Below are 24,175 nucleotides of genomic sequence, written 5' to 3'. Positions count from 1 at the left end.
AGGAAAAAAAATGGAACTGAATAAGACTTAAATTGCAAAAATACCTCAGAACAACATGGTATGTTCATTATTTTTGTAATTCAAAAACTTCACAAAAGACCGCGATCTAACTCTTAAAGCTTTTGTGCAGATTATCATCTGTCAATCAAATGCTTGAACACGTTGCTTTTCATCATTTCAAAAAGTTGACATTTCTGTGATTAAGATCATCCCCTCACTTAAAAATCTCTCCCCCTAACTTCCTGTGTTTTTCAGTATTATTTATTTTAAACACTAATAAATGGTCTCTTTTATTTATTTGCTTTAAACCAGTAAACTGTAAGAATCAGAAAGAATGTTTCTTTTTAAATCTTGAAGCAGAAAAGCCAGTTTAATACTTCTATTTGTTGAGTAAAATTTTTTAGCTTTTAGTGTATATTTATTGATTTAAAAAAGTTTTGAAATACAGGAGGAAAGCATGATGAAAAATGAGAGATATACTAGAAAACTCATTACTTAATTGCTTTTCAAGAATCATATCTATGAATTCAGAAGCATCTGTTTAACAGCCACCTTGGAATCGCCGACCCGTATCTCTTCTGTTCCTTTAGAATTTCAACCTTAAAGTTCTTTTTGCTGATAGAGTAAAATTATATCTTAAGAGAAAATAAAGGCACTGTTATTTAGATGATTTTAAGGTGAGTTAAAAACTAAGGCAAAATATTGTAATTTTAAATTATATTTCATAAAGAAAGTGAGCAATTGAGGTGATTTTTAATATTTTGGAGATAAATTTCAAGTTTAATCTGCCTGGCTGAAAGTCTCCTGTGGAGTTATTTTCCCTTGTAACAAATCTGACTAAGGAGATTATAATAGATTAAAAGCAATTTAATGCACCTATGATGTCATATCTCTCCTAACTGTTCTTACAAATGATTCCTTATTGCATCAGCTCAATTGTTTTTTTTTTTTTCATTTTCTTGATTCTAATTTTAAAATAGGAAAATTTTATTGGTTCCTTTAACTCTTCTATATGGTGGTCTAGAATGGCTCTAAATGCCTCCCTCAAAAGCCATTCAGCAAGTAGGAGCTGAATTAAATTTTTGCTTGTGTGGTTCCAAAAAGGAGAACGGAGAGCCATATGTGAACATGACAGATGGGCTTATCTCAGCATAGTGGTGGGAAGAACTTTCAAACCATTACAACTGTGCAAAATTCAAATGAGCAGTGAATTACCATCCTCTGCTATGCTTAGATATCATTCATTGGTCAGAAGCTTTGCAGAGACGACTACGGCATTGGACAATAAAGGTGATGTCTCATTCTCATTCTGGAATGGAATTGATGGCTTGTTTGTGTATACCCCTCCCCTTGAGTCAGGACTGTTTTAAATTTATATTGGAAGATATTCCTGTTGAATCAAAGCCACTTTGTCCAATTTTATCCCTCTCAGTGCTAGAAAAATTGCTCCAGCTAGAGTCTACTGGCAAGTTTTAATTGTTTTTGAACTTGATATCACTGAGGCTGTTATGAGAGGATTAATCTTTGAGTCACTCTGAGGTGAGGCCCTGCCAGGCTGTCTCTGCGATGACCTTCCTTGGTTGCCCCGAGGGGAACGGCCATTGCAATGCTAGTCAAAATAGTTCCAGTTCGGCCATCTATGAAAGAATAATGGCCCCAAAGATGCCAATGCCCTAATATATGGAATCTACGAGTATGTCCCCTTACTCGGCAAAAAGAGACTTTTCAGGTGTGATGTTAACTGCCTTAAGATGGGGAGGTTATCCAGGTGGGTCCAATCTAATCACGTGTCATTAAAAGCCGAGCACATTTCTCCATTACAGTCAGAGAATGTCGGGACGGAAGACAGGCTGGAGAGATGCAGCGTGATAGTCTTTGAAGAAAGTGGAAGGGGGCCGTGAGCCAAGAAATGTGGGGACCTCTAGAAGCTGGGAAAGGTAAGGAAATGGGTTTCCATCTAGAGCTCCTAGGAAAGAAAGCAGCCCTGCCGATATTTTGACTTTAGCTCACTGAAACCCGTGTCAGGCTTCTGACTTACAGAGCTGGTTATAAATTTGTGTCATTTTAAACCCCTGCGTTTGCGGTCGTGTGTTATGGGGGCAACAGGAAAGCTGTACAGCATCCGTGGAGCTGTTGACTTTGCCTCTGCCAGAAAGAGGCCCGCGAGAAGGGCTCTTGTGTCACTGTGCACAAATGTCAGTGTCTAGAGTTGCATTGTCCTGCAGAAAATGTGCAGTTGGATTGCTTCCCTGTCCTTCTGTTGTGCAGTTTTGAGGCTCTGCACACAACCAAAAGCATATGTAACGAGAATGACTTTTTGGATTCCTGGAATGGTGACTTTGGTTTCCAAGCAAGATCTGAAAGGGCTTTTTGAACCGACTTCAAAATAGGATCTTTAGCACTGCTTCTTGTTGAGCATATACAGGGTTATCACTGCATTTTAATTATTTTAATTAATCCTTTGCATCAAGGCCCGGAACAAATATTAGGAATGTGTTTGCTGAAAAGCCAGATGTGACAAGCAGTGGCCTGTGGGTCTGTTGCAGCCAAAAGGGCCTCAGGCACGTTTACAAAGTAAAATAAATATCCTTTCAATGCCTTCTGGTTTTCTCTTCTGAATCCCTCAATGCCTCTGGGCTATCTCGCAGCTCGGTGTAGGCCTGCCATTGCAGAGCCGATGCTACTCTAAATTCTTCCATTCTTCACTCACTTTCTTCTTTTCCATAAGATCAACACAGCTAGGACCTTGAAGTGCTTATCTTTTGCAGGTAGGAAACCAACAGATGAAAGTAATTCACTCTCAGGGTAAAGGTCTCAAGCAGTGGTACGTGAGGTTTGATGAATTCAGTTCAGCTGCAATTAATGGACTAAGCAGGGGAAATAATTTTGAGCCAGAGTACTTCGAAAGGGACGTGTGCATGGCAGGCTGTTAGCTCCGCTATGAAATCTTCATGCCTGCACTGAGCATCTGCTGAGGTTCACATGGTGGCACCGAGGTGAAAGTTCACAGACGCTGGAGGCAGACAAAGCTGATCCTCAGGTTTTGCCATTTTGTTGCTTCACCCGAGGAACAAGGATAATGACGATGACCAGCCCTTAGGTTTATTGTGAGGTCTGCGTGAAGTCACATCCGTTCAACTGCTCAGCACAGCGCCTGGAATCAAGACTCAATACACCTTATCTGTCATTGATTGCAGAAATGCAGCCGTTCACTTGATTTGTGTTTTCTTAAGCTCAGTGAGATTAATAGCATTACGTTAGTTTCAGGTGTACAATATAGTGATTGAGCAATGCTCTGCATCACTCGGTGCTCATCGTGGTAAATGCACCCTTAATCCCCTTAACCCATTTCATCCATTCCCCACACCTGCTCTCTGGTAACCATAAGTTTGTACTCCATAGGTGAGTCTGTTTTTTGATTTCTTTTTTCCCTTTGTTTTGTTTCTTCAGTACACATATATTCCTCTCGTGTTTGTCTTTATCCGACTGATTGGCTTAGCATAATACTCTGTAGCTCCATCCGTGTTGTTCCAAAGGCAAGATTTCATTCTTTTGAGTGGCTGGATAGTATTCCATTGTGTATAATATCGGTTCATTTTAAAAGTAGTTAACTTCCACATATCTAGAACTTGGAAATTTTTATCACCACCAACAAAACCCCATAGCCTAAATCCTTGTGTGTACATGGGTGTTATTTCCTTAAAGTTCTAACAGTTCAGTGAGGCGGAAAATACAGAGGAGAAAAATGTGCATAAACTCACAGATTTTTCCCCCTTTAATTATAATACACTGAGGAATAAATGGAGGTTATTTAGGAAAGATTATCTTCAAAATATATTTCATGGTAGTCCCCCAAAAAAGGGTGGGGTGGGGTATAAGTCTTGGAACATGTCCCTAACCTCTTCTGCAGAAATTCTGGCTTGCTTCAGGATACTTTGATCGCTGCTATAAAATCGAGAGATGGTGCTGAATGAAGGTGAAGAGAGGTCAGGAATAATTTGGGGAAGGCTGATGGGTGCCAATAACTATCATTGGCTCCAGACTGAGCAAACCTCAAAATCCTTCCATTTTCATTTTAGAGTTAAACAATAAGAGATGGACTATAGCCTGAACAATCCAAAAAGGGCGCTCTTAGTATTTCAGAAAAGAACAATTAAGATGTTTTTCACAAATTCTATTTAGGGGAAAGCCTTATTATAATAAAAGCAGGTTTTCCTCTTAGGAGGTACTATTCAGAATTGATTACCCTCCTTCACAGGATGCAACAATAGGAATGATTGACAGGCATGCCAAGGGCTTCATTCTTCTGATTATCGAATGTTCTTCCCAGGAGCCAGTTTCAATGAGTTGTTATATTTTGAGGTGCTGTCATAGACTCCTAGGAAGGAACTAGAACTAGAAATGTAAGTTTCTTATGTCTACATTTTCAGGGATTCCATGTTGGAATATTATGTCTAATTTAATAATATAATTTTTAGAAGTTTGTGAAACTGGAAAAATGGAACAGTCACCTCAGCTGAATCTTTATGGGAAACTATAAAACATCAAGGCAGTACTTTGTAAATTCACTTCTCTTTTTTCTTCATGTTTATTTTGGGGGCACCTGGGTGGATCAGTCGTTTAAGCCTCTGACATGATCTCACAGTTTGTGAGTTTGAGCCCCATGTCGGGCTCTGTGCTAACAACCAGAAGCCTCTCTCTGCCTCTCTCTGCCTCTCTCTGCCTCTCTCTGCCTCTCTCTGCCTCTCTCTGCCTCTCTCTGCCTCTCTCTGCCTCTCTCTGCCTCTCTCTGCCTCTCTCTGCCTCTCTCTGCCTCTCTCTGCCTCTCTCTGCCTCTCTCTGCCTCTCTCTGCCTCTCTCTGCCTCAAAATAAATACTAAAAAAGTTTTTTTTTAAGTAAATAATCATTTTTGAGAGAGAGAAAGCGTGCCTGGCATGAGTGGGGGAGGGGCAGAGAGAGATGGGGACGGAAGATGCGAAGCAGGCTCCATCCTGACAGCAGAGAGCCAGATGAGGGGCTCGAACCCTCCAACTGTGAGATCAAGAATTGAGCTGACATCAGATGCTCAACCGAGTGCCACACAGGCACTCCTATATTCACTTTACTTCTTGTCATTGTGAATAGATATTTACTGTCGCAAATAGGGAATTGGGTATTTAGCATGTAAAATTCAAATACACCCCTCTAATTATATTATTGATACTTCTTTGAGCAGAAATGGAGTTAGTACCCCTCATCGCATGAAAAGATAACCCTAACTCTTAGAACTATTTTCTGCTGAAGGGAAGGTATGGATATTTATAAATTTAATCCTTCCTAGGACAAACAAAGCTATAAAAATCACAAACTAGGTATGTCGAATGCACAGAAAGGTGTTAATCTTTTTGGGAGTAACATTTATTACGTAGCATGGTACCTAACACATGACAGACACTCAATACATCTTAACTATATTATTTTGAAGTGGTATATGATTGTGAGTTTCAAAGACAAAAAAAAAATAATGGCTTAAAAATACATGAGCTTTTGTCTCCTGTACAATGGAGTCCAGAGATAAGCTGTTAGGGGCTGGCATATTGACTCTTTCGTACTACCAGTATCGTAGCATACTTTTCTTTTCTGCTTTGCTATCCTTAGCAGAAGCTTACATCCTCAGAACACCTAATGCTTACAACATGGCTGCCATAATCCTACCTGTCACATACAGGTAGAAAAGAGAAATAGAATTTGCAGAATGGTGAAGGCCAGTTGAAATATCTGCCATTTCAATGAAATCTTTCCAGAGTCCCAGCCAACAACTTTTGCTCAGATGTCATCGTCCTGAACCCAGTCACATGCCTTCCCTTTTCTTTCAGGGAAGATGTATAATGTATTTTTGCCTGATACATTGCCAAACCTAACAGAATCAAAATTCTATCCTTAAGAAAGGAAGGAAAGGCTAGGGTAGGCGACTGTCTTTCACACTCTTAGGATGATCATAATTATTGGCAGGTCCACGAATAAATGAGTCCTTTTCCAGTAGTTTGCTTCTCTGTGTGTCTGTAATGTTTCCATTCAGCAATGTGGTGAAAGCAGCTTATACCAGCTTACAAAGAGCAAACTGGTAAGTTTTCAAGAATTTCACAAGCTGGTAATTAAATATACACACCTAAAAATTAAATAATGTAAACAGAATTGAATAAACTACATTAGAAACAAAAATAGTAAATACTGAAAACAGATAAGTCCTTAATTTGCTATAATTTGCTATTATTCTCACCCTTGAAGTTATGTACATCTAGTGCATCCATATGATAAAAATACCATCTGATGGAAACTTGTATATTGAGTTCCTGGTGTACATTCTTCTCAGTTCCCATTTAGTGACGTCACATTGGTGGCTTACAACTGGTCGTGGAGGGAAATTGACAAATACTAAAATGTGGGCCCTTTTGTCTGGAGAGTAGGTTGTCAACATTTAGGAGCACACTTCTGCCTTTTAGTAACTAAAATATTTTTAAGAGTTAGCTATATTAATGCTGGCCAGCAAAGAAATCAGGATAGGGACAAATTCAGTATGCCTTGCTAACGTTTTAATCACATCCAGAAGGTTAACTAGTGAACACATTAGAAGAAGGAAGGAATTGCTCTCTGTTCTTGCCTTGTGACAACTGTCAGGGGACCACCTGTAGTCCAGCCAGGAACTTCAGCTCTGAGCTAGAAAAATGAAGCTTTAGTGACCAGTCTCTTGGAGAGAGAAGCAAGGAAAGGAACGGTTCGATGTTTCTGCAAGGATTAATAATTTTGTTTATGTCCCTTTAAGCCTGGAACGCTCATCAGAAAAGAAAAAGGCACTTAAAAAAAAATCTGCTTCACTGATTGTCACTCTTTGGAGGGAATAAAAAGTTAGACATTTTGGGGGAATGAAGATGCAACACTGAGCAGAAAATTCAAGAGATGATGTAGTGGGGACCATTTAAAAGGGTGATTTATGACTCCTTTTCTACACCTGGCATTTAAGTTAGGCCTATTAAAGCTAATTTTGCATTTTCACCTTGGGTGCTTTTACTTTTGCTCTCTACAATTGGGTGCAAACCACCCGCCCCACTGTCCGGAGTTTGAGATGGTACCGGAGAGATCTATAGGAGAAAGCAGTTCACACCCTACTTCTTGGGCGGTTCTGTAGGGACACTCTTTATTGCTGAGGGGAGTGTGAGTTAATAGGACATTTATGAAGGACAATTTGGCAATAGTTATCAAAATTGAAAATGCATATAGCCTTTGACCCAGCAATTCTGCTTCCCGGAATATATTCTACAGATACACTTGTACATATGCTAAGTGCTGTAGGTTCAAATTTATTCATTGTAACATTTTCATATCCTAGCAAATGGTTAGAATCAACTCAAAGTCCGATAAAGAGTGGCTGAATAAATTATGACTTATTTTTATAGTGGTGTGCTATGTGTCTGCTACAAAATATTCCTAGGAATTACATAGTGGGGAAAATGTATCTGAGCAGTGTATGTAATATACCTTTGGTGTAAAATACGTGAAAATAAAAATCTAAATTTAGATCTTGAATATGCATGACTCTGGAAAGATCCATAGAATCTAAGAATAAACATGTATATGTGGAAGGGAGGAAGGTTCTGGCTAGATGAGGGACAGTGTTGGAAGGAAAAGAACTTCTTTACTTTTTAATGTTTACAGTTACTCATTTTTTGAGCCATGTGAACATACTATCTATTTAAAATTTTTAAAAATCTACTCAACTGTATATATAGCATACAGTGCTTAAAGAATCAGAAGCTTGCCCTTTGTCAGCAGAGACATTATTTAACCCGATATTGAGACCGAGTTCTAGCTTTGAGATGGCTCACTCAAAGGTTTAGGGGAGGAGAGTTCAGTGAGGGAGCACATGTAGAGATGTGTTGATTTCAGGGAATCAGTGTAGGAGAGAGGTACTCGGGAACTAGCAAACACAGGATGCCAGAACCACTGCTAGGTCACAAGAGAAGGGCAAATGGGGCAAAGCTGTCATGCTGTCATGAAGGCATAGCAGGGGCAAGAGGTGTCACAGTGCAAAGCAGCTACTACCAAAAACAGTGGGGCCATGAGGAACTAGAAGAATCCATATCCCAGCCTTCCTGGTTTTCCACCCTACTCTCCTGATAGTACCAAACAGAAGCTTGAGCCAGGAAGCCTAAGGGAGTGTGCAGTCAACTTCTTGGAAGACAAAGGAAGGCTGGGAAGGGAGAAAAACGAATCTAGGTAACAAATGAAAAATAACCTGTATGGGATATTAGGATGACCATTCGCCTCTTGGCCATGTGTGTAGGTCCACTCCCATGTGTTGCATAAATGAGTTAAAAATGGCCCCTGGATATTGGACCCTGGGTTGTTGATTTCTTTATGGCAAGCCAGGATCATTAGCTCAAATCCTGCCAGCATCAGACTCCAATGTTTATACATCCAGTTGTTCTCAATATAGACCAAGGGAGCATAGTTTTAGCTGTTCAGTGACTGCCTGCTTTGTATGCCTTGGGAAAATGCACCCATCATCTGCTAGCCATAGATGGACAGACTTTGCAGGCTGTAGAAGACTGCAAGCGCTGGCTGCCCCTTGCAACTTTCTCACCAAGAGGTCACCCACTTTGGGGATGAACGGCATCATCTGGACATGTGAGCACCCTCATTCCTTTCCCCCCACAATTCCTTTCCCCAGGGATTTTGTTGCCTTCTTTCCTCTGGGTGATGACTCCGTCCTTCTTTCTTTGGACAGTCAGCTTCTGTGAAAGACTTTCCCTCTTATGCAGCCTGTCAAACACCACCCAGTAAAGCTACTTCTGTATCACTGCCATCTCATGGTTGTGTTTTTCCTCCTCTATTAGCCCTCTGATTCGTCACAGTGTGCTCACACATGGAGAACTATTGGTTCAGTTTCATATAAGTGAGTAGCTTGTACTCAGATCATTTTTCATAAATTACTCAATTTAGGGGTGACTGGGTGGCTCAGTCAGTTAAGCATCCAACTTTGGCTCAGGTCATGATCTTGTAGTTTGTGAGTTGGAGCCCTGGGTTGGGCTCTGTGCTGACAGCTCAGAGCCTGGAGCCTGCTTCAGATTCCATCTCCCTCCCTCTCTGCCCCTCCCCCCCCAAAGATAAATAAACGTTAAAATATATTCCATTTAGTTCTTAAAATAATGTTATGGATTAAGATCTGTTGTCCCCATTCGAAGGTTAAATGGTCTGAAGGCCATGGTGAAGTGAGAATGCAAACTTGGGCTGCCTTCTGACTTCAAATTCTAATTCTTCAATACCATACATGAAATTCTTCTTCAGTTGCTGAACACTCTCCTATTCCCTACCCCCCCCCATTGTTGTTTAGTATACAGTATTATTTATCATTCATCCTTTCAAGGAGCACAGTAAAATGGTATGTTCAAAGCTTCATCTAATACCCGGAACTCAACAGATTCATGCAAAAAGCAGACCAGAGACTTTTTGAATCTTGTATTTCTAGGCATGTTATATAACTGTATTACTTTAAAATTTTTCCCCACTCTAAAATCCCTTACATATGTGGTGCAAAATATAACATGCTTCTTTTTAAATGCAAAGCTTGGCTCAGGAGATGGAGAAGTACAAGTCTAGGGAATGGAAAAGAAAGCAAAAGACCCTAACAGCTGAAATCCTCTCTGTCAAATTTGTCTGATATCTGTTTCCCGAAGCCTTAGCTTTTTACAGCTATGCATGGGACAGGAAATTAGCTCTGAGGGCACTCAAAACAGATTTTGAATTGAAACTCCATATAAACCTGAAAGCCAAGGAAGGCCACATTCCCAGAGAATGATAGATTTGTAAAATCCACTTATCAGCTAAAAGAAAAAAAACTAAGGAAATTCATCTGTCTTATTGCAGGCTCTAGGTAGAAGTAATTGGGGGATTGGGATTCGTTTTTCACTTGACTGCGTGGTCTAGGGAACTCCAAATTATGCAAGTAACTGTTACGTAGTTCCAGATTGGTAGCAAAAGCAAATCCTGTGGAGAGATGCCCAGTTATCAGAGGTCTCATTGAATTCTACTTATAAAGCCTGGTCATTCAACATGAGTCCATGATCCAAAAATTACAAAATGTATGAGAAATAGTTTCTAACAAGCAAGAGCCAGTGAAACCAAGAAACATTCTAATTTGTTCCCGCATGGCCTTAGTTATTTAAATTTTGGGGTATAGAATCAATCTCTCTGTCTCTCTCTCTCTCTCTCTCTCTCTCTCTCTCTCTCCTCCTCCTCTCTCTCTCTCTCCTCCTCTCTCTCTCTCTCTCTCTCTCTCCCCTCCTCCTCCTCTCTCTCTCTCTCTCTCTCTCCTCCTCCTCCCTCTCTCTCTCTCTCTCTCTCTCTCTCCTCCTCTCTCTCTCTCTCTCTCTCTCTCTCTCTCCTCCTCCTCTCTCTCTCTCTCTCTCTCCTCCTCCTCTCTCTCTCTCTCTCTCTCCTCCTCCTCTCTCTCTCTCTCTCTCTCTCTCTCTCTCTCCTCCTCCTCTCTCCCTCTCTCTCCCTCTCTCTCCCTCTCTCTCCCTCTCTCTCCCTCTCTCTCCCTCTCTCTCCCTCTCTCTCCCTCTCTCTCCCTCTCTCTCCCTCTCTCTCCCTCTCTCTCTGTCACACACACACACACACACACACACACACACACACACACACACACAGTTATTGGATACAAAATAATACATTGTGTTTAAGATTTCCAGAAGATTGGTGCTGAGCTTGGCATTCCAATTCTTAAAAATTTTTTTTAGCATTTATTTATTTTTGAGAGAAAGGGAGCATGAACAGGGGAGGGGAAGAGAGAGGAGGAGACACAGAATTCGAAGCAGGCTCTAGGCTCTGAGCTGTCAGCCCAGAGCCCGACCAGAGGCTCAAACTCATGAACTGCAAGATCATGACCTGAGCCAAAGTCAGACAGTTAACAGACTGAGCAATCCAGGTCCCCTCCAGTTTTTGATTTGTTGCTGACAGGATAAAAGGGAATATTTGTTATTTACCCTTCTGGTGACTGATTGGAATGTGTCTTTTTAATGTCATAAGGATAAAAAAGCAACATGTTCGTAAAACAAATGGAAATCTTTGAAACTAAAAATTGGAATATTATCCCTCAGAAATAATTTCAATGTAAGAAATAGCAGACTTCTACCTAGTCTCAGGGGTTTCCTGGCCTCACCATTCTCTCTGAAAAATGAAAATTTAAAACCCATACTGTGGGAAAGGGAGAAAAAATTTTCCCCTTCTTATTTTCTTTGGCAGTCTGAAAAGAAGGGGCTGCTACTTCTAAGAATTCTGCTGGTTCTCATGGTGATAAGTTAAGTTTGTAAGTCAAGACAGATAAGCCTCGATCTATTGTGCTGATATGAAGCACTCTTTCAGACACACTGGTAAGTAAGAAAACTCAAGATGCAGACAGTGTGTAAATGCCCCATTGTGTAAAGGAATATATATAACACATCCTTGTTTATATGTGCACAGAATATTCATGTGGGAATACGCATGATAGGGAGGAAGCAATGAATTTGGGGGAGCTGGAGTACAGCCTGCTATTTTCAGTCATGTGAATATGTTAGCTCAATTTTATAAACCTCATTCATTAAAAAATAGGCTAATTCCTGGGGCACCTGGGTGGCTCAGTCAGTTGAGCATCCAACTCTTGGTCATGATCTCAAGGTTTGTGAGATCGAGCCCCACATCAGGCTCCATGCTGACCGTGCAGAGCCTTCTTGGGATTCTTTCTGTCCTCTTTGCCCCTCCCCTGCTTGTGTTCTCTCTCTCTTCTCTCTATCAAAATAAACTTAAAAAATAGACAAATTCCTTCATTAGAAAATAGATACCACCTTATTGATGATACATTATGCATCATACATTTAATCGATATAATATCTAGCATGTCTGGTGTGTTATGTAGGTGGGATGTATTTGCTTAGATTTGACTCCTGGCTCCATGGTTTTTTAGCTCTACAAATTTGGGCAGGTTAGTGAATCTCTCTATTCCTTGGTTTCCTCTTCAATTTAATGGCTAAGATCATAAAGTTGTTTGGGGGAGTAAGCAAACTATTCCATAGAAAATGGTTTCCATAGCACCTGATCAGTCAGTGTTACCTTAGGTTGAGATTTTAACCTTGCTGATCATTTTTCAATTCTTACATCTCAAACACATAAGTTCATTTATGGACTTAAAGCCCAAAACCTAATCACCAAGAGGACAGAAGGTTCTAATATATTACCAGAAGATACTACTGTTTGACAATTATTACACATTGACTTGCAAAACATTGGCTTGTCAGGCATACTTTGCTCAAACTATGCTGAAATATCAGAAAAAAAGATCAATATTGTTGCCTTATGGAAGTGTTTGGCCCTTGGCCTACATATCACCTGATGAAAACCTGTTTAGAAAAATTACATTGCACAGTTTGCCAAATATTGTATATTAGTATTGGGGAAGTGCATATTCTGGACAAGAAAATAAAATGTGTGCTTTGTTTCTTAAACCGCATTGTGACTTTATTTAAAATTGCAACTGAATGAAATCCTTTGGTAATATCTGCAGAGAGAAGGCTTGGCTTTCAGAGAATTCTAATTTATTCTTTTATAATGTGAAATATGACTAATTATCAAATAGACCAAAATACCAGACTTGACCATAATTTCTTCCCAGAACACTGATGTATACTGAAGCCAAATTCTAACAGAATGTTCAGTTTGCAAAGTACTTCTTCTGAACCCAGTAAGTTGGGTGATGTTCAGCCACGTCACTACCTTCCCTGTCCGCGGTAGAGAATATACCAAGACTTTCTTAACTATTCATCAGCATTGGAAGCCAACGCATCAAGTTTAAGTGTAGGGTTTTTATTGTTGTTTTACCATTTGGCCTTAGCTAAACATTGTTTCTTTTGCATGTTAATGATAGTTACTTTGTCCCAGGTTAAACTTGTTAATGCCCTCATGTATTTTCTACCATTACTCTGAATTTCTAGATGGATAACCTACTTTTTGTTTATGTATCTGTGTTAGTTGACTATTACTGCTTAACAACTGAAGTGGTTAAAACAGCACAAATTTACCATCTTGCAGTCTCTGTTTTGCAGGAAGCCAGGTATGGTGGAGTAAGAACTTAGGCTCAGATCAATATGTTGAAATCGGGGTATCTCCTCGGAAGCTCAGGGGATCCTCTTCATAGCTCACTGGTTGTTGCAGAGTCTGGTCCCTTAGGCACGTAGGACCAAGGCCCGGGCTCCTAAAGCCTGCCTACCATTCCCTGCCATGTGGCTCTTTCCACAAGATGGTACTTTGTTTCTTCAAGCAGCATCTGCTGCTGCTTGGAATAGCTCTCTCCCGTCTGTCACAACAGAGTCTTGTGTAACTTAATCTAAACAAAGGCCTGGCTACCCTTCACATTCATAGGTCCTGCCCACACTCGAAGGGTAAGGATTATACAGGGCTGTACACACTGATGTGGGAGTGTTGGTGCCATTTTAGAATTCTGCCTGCCACGCCATTTACTGGCTATTATGAGAGTAGGGGTTGCAGAAGGTGTATTTAACTTGAGCGGTGAATGCACTGAAGTATAGTATCAGCCCAGATTCTGATGTGTCCAGCTGCTATTATCCCCAAGGTTTTCCTACCGCAATTTGGGCCTTCGTGGTGGTTAAAACAGGACTTGAAACTTGGATTTGTAGAATCAGAATTGAGGGATACAGTGAATTTACCTGGGGGGTAAAATAATGCTGAAGGGTCCTAGTATGCTGCCTTTCAAGGGGGAAAAAAAGTTGTCTAAATGAATTGTTTTTATCAGGATTGAGAAAAAAATTATGGTAAGTGTGAGTAAGAAATAATAGTCACCTGTTGAATGCCCGTTATATCAGGGGCTCTATACACATCCTTTTCCAGTTTTCCCTACGAGGAAATTTAAGTTAAATTAATGCTAATAGGAGTAAATTTTAAAATGTAAATACTAACTGTTGTCAGTTTATTGTTTAATACAGCTAGTCTCAAGCTAGGGTTTCAAATCTCATTCCATTTGAGTTCGAAGACTATATTCACTAAATTCCACACTGTTCTGGAAACCAGGAGCCTGATAAATTCCCATTCAGATAGTCCCATATTGGGGGCCTACTGTGTGCCAGGCAATGCTAACCATACGGGATATAATGTTGAACAAGGCAGACATAGTCTCTACCCTTCAGAATAAGAGCTCAAGTTTCTGCCAGAGTCTGAGATCATATGTTTTTTTTCTTATATCAAATAAAGTTCTTAACTATGTTATTAGTATTATCAATACTAGTTAGTAACATTAGTAATATTTTGGGATGTAGTCACAGTGAATCAAAATAATTTTTTGCTAACTATAATCAAGTACTATGACATTTTTATTTGCAGTTACTATTTAAAAAGGAATAAGAAATTGTGTGTGTGATGCACATGCTTAGCGTTGAGAAAAAAAATGTCTTTGGTTAAAGAGTAACATTAACCACGAAAGAATTAAAAACGAGTAAGCCTTGAATTACTAAGTTGTCTTATCCTTCCATAGTGTGTCTCTTTAGGTTGGAACAGTTACCCAGTTGTCAGACTGAGTATGTGCTCTGGGCATGAACAAAGAGGGAACACTAAGATATAAACAAATCCCAAGAAACAGACTCTTAACTAGAGAGAACAAACTGATGGTTACCAGAGGAGAGGTAGGCAGGGGGATGGGTTAAATGGGTGATAGGGACTAAGGCAGGCACTTGTGATGAGCACCGAGTGTTTTAGATAAGTGATGAGTCACTAAATTCTGAAACTAATGTTGCATTGTACGATAATTTGCTGGAATTTAAATCAAAACTTGGGAGGGGGGACACAAATAAATAGATTAATAGGAGAGATTGAGATTGATTTAGCATCAGAGAATTTACCAGAATTTGGAAAACACAATCTAAGAAAGTTTTACTATCTCTGTACATATAAGTCTTACTTAACTGTTGTGACTTTGTATTTTATATGGGCAGAAAACTGAGTGTACTATAATGTTTTCAGTGACTTGGGGCTTCTTAAAACCCTAATCCAGTCGATCTTGGTTGGAATCAACTACTTAACACCTTTGCTTTTCTTTTTGTAAGCTGCCATTAAAACAGAATGACTTTTGAAGTGAATTGATGAATATCCTTTCCACACTACAGAAGCAAAAGTGTTCCAAGTAAACAAATTCTTTTGTGGATAATGGAGAAACAACTATTGCCATCTAATGGTGGCAATGCAAACTGCAGTGGATTTTTATTTCCTGCATCTGGACTTTGGCAGCCCATTAGACTATGTAAAAATAGTATCAGTTTAATATGCAAATTAAATCAGTTTAATATGACAAATTTAAAAATTTGTCAGTGATAAATATGGAAACATCTACTAACACCAGGAATGCATTATTATATAATTACAGGACTTGGAAAAATTTTATACCTCACGTTAATACCTGCCATTAATAACAGTTCTAATGAATTTTTGCGTGATGCTACTTCTGTTATAATAAAAGCGTAATTTAACATGATAAAATTGGGGCACCTGGGTGGCTCAGTCGATTAAGCCACCGACTCTTGATTTGTGCTCAGGTAATGATCTAATGGTTTGTGAGTTTGAGCCCCGCATCAATGCAGAGCCTGCTTGGGATCCTCTCTCTCTACTCCTTCAGCGGGTATGCACTTCTCTCTCTCACTCAAAATAAATAAGTAACTTGAAAAAATTATTAACATGAGAAAATTACTTTTTATAACTTCAACCATGTTTTTAAATTACGTTGGAAAAATCTAAATACACAGGTTAGCTAATTCGAGTTTACCATGAATTAAAAATCTAAATATTTGATAGCTTTGTAATTAATTTTTGTACATTTAAATGTTTCACGAATTTAATTTCCTCATAGGAAAAATATTTAAAATGTTAATACTCATGTTCATTATATAATCTAAGAATAATTACTGTAATGTGAGGGTTAGGTAGTATAATTATTTAATGGGAATATGATAATCGTTAATATTCAGGGTATGCCCTCTAAAGAGAGAGCACCGATAACTGCTTACCTAGTAGGATTTGTAGGTTGCTCAAATTATCACACTGTTATAAGGCCAAATTCTGCTCTGTAAGAATGTTGAGTCAGTGTTTCTTAAAGTGAAATTTGCTCTTGAAAATGACTGACAGTATTACGCTTCTGTTAGTGCACTTGTATTCGTTGTGTCTTACTCACATCAGTGCTCTTTGGAAGAGGAACGTGGACAGAAAATTTTGATTAGTCAGAGTAGATAGCTATTCCTGACCGTGGGGCACTATAGGGTAGGGCAGGTATGAAAGGAAGTGCCCAGTGTGAGGCACCTCTCTCTCTAGTATTGAACCCCTAGAGGAACCCAGGTGAAAGGGGAAAATTAGAAGGCATTAAGAGCATAGAGAGATGGGGACACCTGGGTGGCCAGGTGACTTTGGCTCGAGTCATGATCTCTCAGTTCATGAGTTCGGGCCCTGTGTCGGGCTCTGTGCTGACAGCTCAGAGCCTGGAGCCTGCTTTGGATTTTGTCTCCCTCTCTCTCCCCCTCACTTGATTGCGCTCTGTCTCTGTCAAAAATAAATAAATGTTAAAAAGAAAATAGCATAGGGGCGCCTGGGTGGCACAGTCGGTTGAGCGTCCGACTTCAGCCAGGTCACGATCTCGCGGTCCGTGAGTTCAAGCCCCGCGTCAGGCTCTGGGCTGATGGCTCGGAGCCTGGAGCCTGTTTCCGATTCTGTGTCTCCCTCTCTCTCTGCCCCTCCCCCGTTCATGCTCTGTCTCTCTCTGTCCCAAAAATAAATAAACGTTGAAAAAAAAAAATAGCATAGACCATTTACCTACTATGCTATGTTGACGGTAGAAGGCTAGGAATTGAAGTCAAAAGACCTCCATGTGTTGGTTCTGTAGTCCATCTGGGTTATTAAAATTCTAAGCCTTTATTTATAAAATGGATATAAAAATATTTGAACGTACAATTGAAAACTCACATAATAGGCAATCCTTCCCCATAGTTGATAATGAGATTAAATGTCTTAGCTAATTATATCCCGCTGGTGTAGGTGGGACAGTAACTGGAGAACTAAGTGGTTGCAGAGAGAGAGTTTAATTTTTTTTAAGGTAGAAACTTTCATGTTTAAATGTTGAGAGACTACTGACGAGAGGAAGACACTGCCATTTACTCCACAGAAGTCAACACTGACTTCTGAGGACAACTTAGCTGATAAATAACAAGCTGGAAAGGCACTCAAAGTCAGAGTTTCATCTTTTAAACCAAGAGTAGATCTGTAGGAGACTGAGACTTTAGTAGTGTTCATCGAACACCCATTATATCCTCAATAGCTACCCCCAACGTTCAGTTGGGGTGTGTCCACATAACTGGCTCTTCAGTGATGTATCTGTAAGGGACATGTATTCTTCCAGACAAAGGAAATTAAGAGCCAGTGTGATTCCAGCATTTTTCTCCTCCCTTGTCACAGGGACTTTGTATTCCCAGTGGTATAATAAGGCTAAAATAAATATAATGTAATATAATTAGTATATAATACATAACAATATACAATGCATATACTATGTACTTATATTTTATATAGTTGATACCTTTTATATAATTTATAATCATAATGAATACAGATAATTTATATAAAAATATAATAGCCATATTAATGAGAGAGACTACCTGATAGACATTGGACCATGACTGTGACATAGGAGAGAAATAAATCTTTAAGTCCTCGAGGTGTTGATTTTTGTTTGTTTGCTTTGGCTGTTAGTGTTAATTACTCTGACTAGTGCAGTATTTTAGGGTCAGAACAAAGTATTTAGCAAATAATTCACAATTTCTTGTCTGTTCCATCATGGATGGAAGATCTATTAAAAATGGGAAAGAAAACTTTTATTAGAATAAATAAATGGATAGGGGAGATCTCATCCTTGATTAGAGAAAATGAAAACCCAGTGATACTAGTGATCAAAGTAATGGGCTTCCCATGGTGAAAGAAGACATCAGGGCTTAAACACTTACTTCTTTGTAATGTTATAATTATTTTCTTCTCCAGGTCTAAAAGGAAACATTTTGGCAAATGTAAGGGTGGGCTTGTGGGCTGGCCATCCAGAATTCTACCAGCTGGTCCGGGTTAAGTGTCCGAGTTACTGAGGGAAAGGGACACAAAAAAGTTCTTGATGACAAAAACTTCGAGTTCCCTGGAATCTATGGTTAGAATCTTTTACTTCGTTTCTGATTTGGTCTGCCCAGGTTGTTATAGTAAATTCCCATAGACTTGGCACCTTCAACAGCATTTCTCACAGTTCTGGAGGCTGGGAAGTCCAAGATCAACATATTGGCAGACTAGTTTCTTGGTAAGGGGCCTCTTCCTGGTTTACTGACTGCTATTTTCTCACTGTATCCATACATGGCAAAGTGCTAGTTCTCTGGCCTCTTTACAGAAGGACACTAATCCCATCACGGGGTTCCATCCTCCTGAACTCCTCTAACCCTAATTACCTTCCAAAGGCCCCACCTCCTAATGCCAAAACATTGAGGATTTGGATTTCAGCATATGACTTTGATGGAGGCTGGGGTGGGTGGGTGAGGGAGGCAGACATTTAGTCCATAACACAAGTTAAATTGGATTTGTTTCTGCAATAATGCACTTTCTGCCAGGCTCAGATGATCTATTTAGATCCAGTTACATTATGGTAATCTTTGAGAATTTTCACTCTCTATGCCAATGTTCTTAGTTATGTTTGGGCACCTGAATGGCACAATTTCCCATTTCAGATTGAGAGGTAGTTGCTTTTCTGTTGGTAATTGTGTACATATGGGAAAGTGATGAATATGTGTTCACTTCTCTCCATATATACATTTATATACAAATAAATGTATATTCCTATGAATATATGCATAAGGGATACCTATATCCCCATATCCCCTGTTGAACAATTAACTTCAAAATACATAGAATTTTGTCAAGTTTCAATATTTTTGGATATTGTCATTCTAAACTTTATTTAGCATAAAGTTATAGCAATAGATTTCTGAGAAATTAATCATTTTTACACTGATAGAATAAACTTGATTTATGTGATATATATTATTTTTAATAAATTGGTGCATTATTTGATTTAATATTTGAGATTGGTCTGCACTTTTCCTATTTTTAGTACTATTTTTATTGGAGTTTGAAATAAATGTTCCACTAGCTTTTAGTAAAGAATCTAAATTTTTTCATTCCTTTTCTGTGCCTGGAAGCAGTTTTAATAATGTTGAAGTCATAACTAATCTCATTCTTTCCTAATATGTATTAGTATCATTTAAGGCTATGGATTCTCCTCATAACATTGTGTTAGCCTTTTCACACAGATTCTAATATTTTTCTTATAATCTTAAATGAGTAGTTGTGTTTAAACTTTAAAATGATTTCCCCTCTGTTTTTTTCTCTACACGGTCTTGTGCTGTATACAGATTGATGATAAGTAGGTAGATAGGTGACAGATTTGTGTGTTTTTAAAATTTTTTTTAACATTTATTTATTTTTGAGACAGAGAGACAGAGCATGAACAGGGGAGGGTCAGACAGAGAGGGAGACACAGAATCCGAAACAGGCTCCAGGCTTTGAGCTGTCAGCACAGAGCCCGATGCGGGGCTCGAACTCACAGACCGCGAGATCGTGACCTAAGCCGAAGTCAGACGCTCAACCAACTGAGCCACCCAGGCACCCTGGTGACAGATTTGTTAAAGAGAGATTCCCATGTTTTTAAATCCTGTGAGAACTTGCTCATTGGAATAGAAGCTAGGAACCCTAATCACACATTTTGTCTGCGTATTAGTATGACCAGAAAATTGTTTCTAAAAAAAAAATAATAAAATTTAGCTTTCTTTTATTAAGCAGTGTGTCCTGATGAAGGATTTCAGCTTTTACTGACAGAACTGAAACTTTCCAATGTTGTTTGTTCATCAACCTCATAAATATGCCTTTATATTTTTTACGATTATAACCTCAAATGTCTTTGCAAATGTAGCAGACTCCAGTATGAGGACAGTTGACCTCTTCCTCTAAGTCTTAACTTCACTTGATGCGGATCACATTAAGACATTACCACATTAACTTCACACAAATGATCAAAGTAACAAACAACTCAGAGGTATTTGTAGAGAGGTTGTTGTTTATAAAGTTCACCACATCACATGGCACTTGGTTTGTGATCTACAGAAAATTTTCTTCCAGGGCTTAGTAACGAGAGAACCTGCATTCTTTTTCCTGAGTAACTAGTATGTTTTATGTTGTAGGCCTTAATACATATTTAAAACGATCTAGCTTTCCTCTTTATTCCAGCACCAAGAAACAATAGAGCTAAATTTTGGAAGATCTTCAGGAATTGTGCGTGGCATCAAAGTTTTAATTTTGTACCATTTCTTGCTTTTGTTTTACTCTGTTTTAGTTTATAAGTTGAAAGAAACCTCCTTTAGTTCCAGGTGACCCATATCCTGCTCTATCTAGTCAAGGAGCAGAATTTATCATAATATACTAATTTTTATGGAGCCAAAGAATAGAATTCATTGCATCTGAGGAACTAAGGAGTTAATAGAACTGTAGACTAGAACACCATCTGGATTCTGTCTTCATTGGATCTTTGCAGAACTATTTCACATTTCTTTTCACTTAGAGTATTGACTTAGAGTCCAAATGATGGTTTGTGGTCAATCTGAGCAATGGGAAAAGAGTATAATCAGAATTAAAGCAATCAGAAGTCCTTATTCAGTAGATGTGTGCAATTATTAATTTAGAGCTTTGTCAAGTATGCATATTTTTTTAAAACTTAAAAACCTAGAAATAAGGATATTCATCCATTTAATAGAATCAAGGAAAAAAGGAAAATGATAAGGAAAGGAAAAATGTTGTTAACAGCACATAATAATATGATAGGAATACATGTACCTTAAGGTAATACATCGAACATAAGGAACCACAATAAATACACAGAAATCACAGGGTTAAAGATAGAAATTTTCTGTTTTTTACACAAACTCCAACATTCAGCAATACCTTGTTTATAAGAAACACACTAATAACTGTGTTCCAGAAAGATGATTATCAAACAAAATAGATTTTGAGTTAAATACATTACAATGAAAAATAGGGCATTACATCATAAGAAGTTATTGTGATTTTGATAATGTATGACCTTAACATGTCTTTAATATACATTAAGCAAAAATTAGAAATAGAAATTTACAAATAGGCAATCATAAAGATTTATAATTTTACTTAATATAATGTTTAAAAAATGACTTGCTTGAGCTAACAAAAACTTAGTACTAATATAGAGGATTTGAACAGTACAGTTTATAAGCTTGACATAATAGCTGTACATGGAATGTGCATTAAAAAAATTAGAACACATTTTTTGCAAGCACATGAACTACTTCTAAAAATGAAAATGAATGGACCACAAACTGCCAACAAAATTAGGCATAAGTAATGGTACAATGAGATATCAACATAAAGAGTATAGGCATTTGGAAATTTAAAAATGCATATTAATGTATTGGTTAAAGAATAAATATTCATATATCAAAAGTCTAATAGATACACTACCAAATGACAAAGGAACTTGCAGATGCATAGAATAATAGCATTTAAGTTTAAATCTAAAAAGCATTACTGCATGTAAATACATAGACACTAGATACCATAACATGCATAGCAGTGACATAAAGCATTTTTAGGGTAGTGGATATTCCTAGGCAATCAGGAAGGGAAGGAATGGAGTTAGAGTTATGCCTGGATCTGTAAAACACACACACACACACACACACACACACACACACACACACACACACAAAATCTGAAGCGAAAGCATGAAGTGTTAACTTCTCTTAAACCTGGTTGTTGGATGCCAAGTTATTTTTATTCTTTTTAAATATATAAGCTATGTTGTGATTAAAAGAATGTCTTTAAAGAAAGAAATCAGCAAAGTAGAAAACAAATATCCTTATGGTCTGCAGGGACTGTCTGTCCTGGCTCTTCTGTGTACGGCTTTGGATAAATTGCTTAATTTCATTGGGCCCCCATTTTCCATGCCATAGAATTACTCTGAGAATTATATAAGGCTTATATATATTGTTTAGCTAATTTAGAACTACCGTATGGTAGATGCCCAACAAATATTTATTCCCACATTTGTTGAATAAATGAAGGAATAAAGGAGCAATCGTGACCTTGAGTCCTACAATCCTAATGAGTGATCAGTACTCACCGATTCCTCAATTTAGAATCCAAGAAGATGTCTGACAGGGTAAACCAGAGATAATCATTTCTGTATCCGTCAAGAGGTAGCAGTGAGTCTTACGTTCTGACCCTTATCTCTGGGCTGTTGTAAATAAAACATTACTTTCTGCCACGTGGGAAAATTGCATCTTTGGTCATCCTTTTTATTCTTGTCCTGAGTTAAAGATGTTTTTCAGTGTATAGTTCAAAGAGTAATTCTTGGGTGTTCTCAGCAATATCTCTTTTCCTTAGAAGAATGTTCCTCAGATTTTGGATATGATTTTACTTGTGAAAATGTTGAACATATATTACTTGGCATTATTTATCTTGGTAGTCCTTAAAAGCATGCCTCCCTGTCCTCTGCTACAAAAGGCATGTCTCTGTGAAGTACAGTAATCTCAGATCCTTCTCCAAGGGGAGTATGTTTCAAGACCCCCCAGTAGATGCCTGAAACCACAGATAGTTCTGAACCCTGTATAGATGGTGTTTTTCTTCTATACGTATACATCCCTATGATAAAGTTTAACTTACAAATTAGGCATCGTAAGAGATTAACCATGATAACTAACAAAATAGAACAATTATAACATTATATCTTAATGCAAGTTAGGGAGCTGTGGCCTCTGTCTCTCTCGCAAAATACTGTATTGTACTCATCCTTCTTGTGATGGTGTGTGATGATAAAATGCCTATGTGGTGAGATGAAGTCAAGTGAATGACATGGGCATTGTGACATACTTCATGTTAGGCTACTATTGACCTTCTGGCAATATGTCAGAGGACCATCTGCTTCCAGATTGCAGATGACCGTGGGTAATTGAAACAGTGGAAAGTGAAACCATGGAGAGGGGAGCGGGGGGACTAGTATATCTCTGTGCTAAATATTAAACTCCCACCATTAAACTCCCAATGTGGAGCTTCTGAACTACCAATTGACAAAATAACCAGTTGAAATAGGAATAATTCAATCAAGATGATTTTGTGGAATTCTTTAAAAGAAAATGTTTAGTTGAAAAAAAAAATAATTAGCCATTTTCCTGAACTCAGCCTCTTTTTCAAATTTATCAAAACCATCTGTATGTCTAGACATGGCCCAAGATGAAGTATTCCCAATAGTATACTAAGTAATGAAAGTGAACAAGTTAGGAAATGAATAGTTCTTTAGGGAATATTAGTAATTCTGGTGAAAGAATTTAAGGGATCATTTAAGTTTGAAATCTACTTAAAAGCCAACAGGCTAGGTACTCTGAGGTGAGTAATTTATTAAAATATTCTGTTTTAAACAGGCCCGTAAACAGACTCATGAATACAGGGAACAAACTGGTGGTTGCCAGAGGGGAGAGGGGATGGATAAAAAGGGGGGAAGGAAAGTAGAGGTCACAAGCTTCCAGTGAATAAGCCTCTGAAATAAAACTAGCATGAGGACTGTAGGTGATGAATAATATTCTCCAATGTGTGGGGGCAGATGGTAGCCAGCATAACATGTAACATGATGACAGTATCGTTATTACAATAACCTATACAATAGTCATATCACTATGTCGTGTATCTGAAACTAACGGAACATTGTGTGTTAACTATCCCTTGATAAAAAAAAAAATAAGTATATTAACTTCCAAAACACAGTTTGGCTATCATTTGGAGGCACTGTTTTGCAAGGTATATCTTATTTACCCAAGACCATCTAATGCAGCTCCAAGAAATAAATTGAAAAAAAAATTACAAAATTTTTCTTGGAGGAACTGATAGGTGAGAGTCCTTACTAAAATTTGACATAATTTATTTTTTTTTTAATTTTTTTTCAACGTTTATTTTTGGGACAGAGAGAGACAGAGCATGAACGGGGGAAGGGCAAAGAGAGAGGGAGAC

At 38.3% G+C, this 24,175-nt stretch overlaps 1 long non-coding RNA gene across 6 annotated transcripts in view; it reads left to right on the top strand.

The window, feature by feature from the left end:
• The first annotated feature begins 1,806 nt into the window (after positions 1-1,806).
• LOC123380086 overlaps positions 1,807-24,175 on the top strand; it is a 241,189-nt gene continuing 218,820 nt past the window's right edge. For all 6 annotated transcript variants that reach the window (XR_006585389.1, XR_006585387.1, XR_006585386.1 and 3 more), the window contains exon 1: positions 1,807-1,937. This is a non-coding gene — a long non-coding RNA (uncharacterized LOC123380086). The remainder of the gene's footprint in view (positions 1,938-24,175) is intronic.

This window comes from Felis catus, chromosome C2 (assembly GCF_018350175.1).
Source record: "Felis catus isolate Fca126 chromosome C2, F.catus_Fca126_mat1.0, whole genome shotgun sequence".
NCBI classification, from domain to species: domain Eukaryota; kingdom Metazoa; phylum Chordata; class Mammalia; order Carnivora; family Felidae; genus Felis; species Felis catus.
Note: the sequence above shows the minus strand (reverse complement) of the source record. Positions and strands in the feature narration are given on the sequence as shown.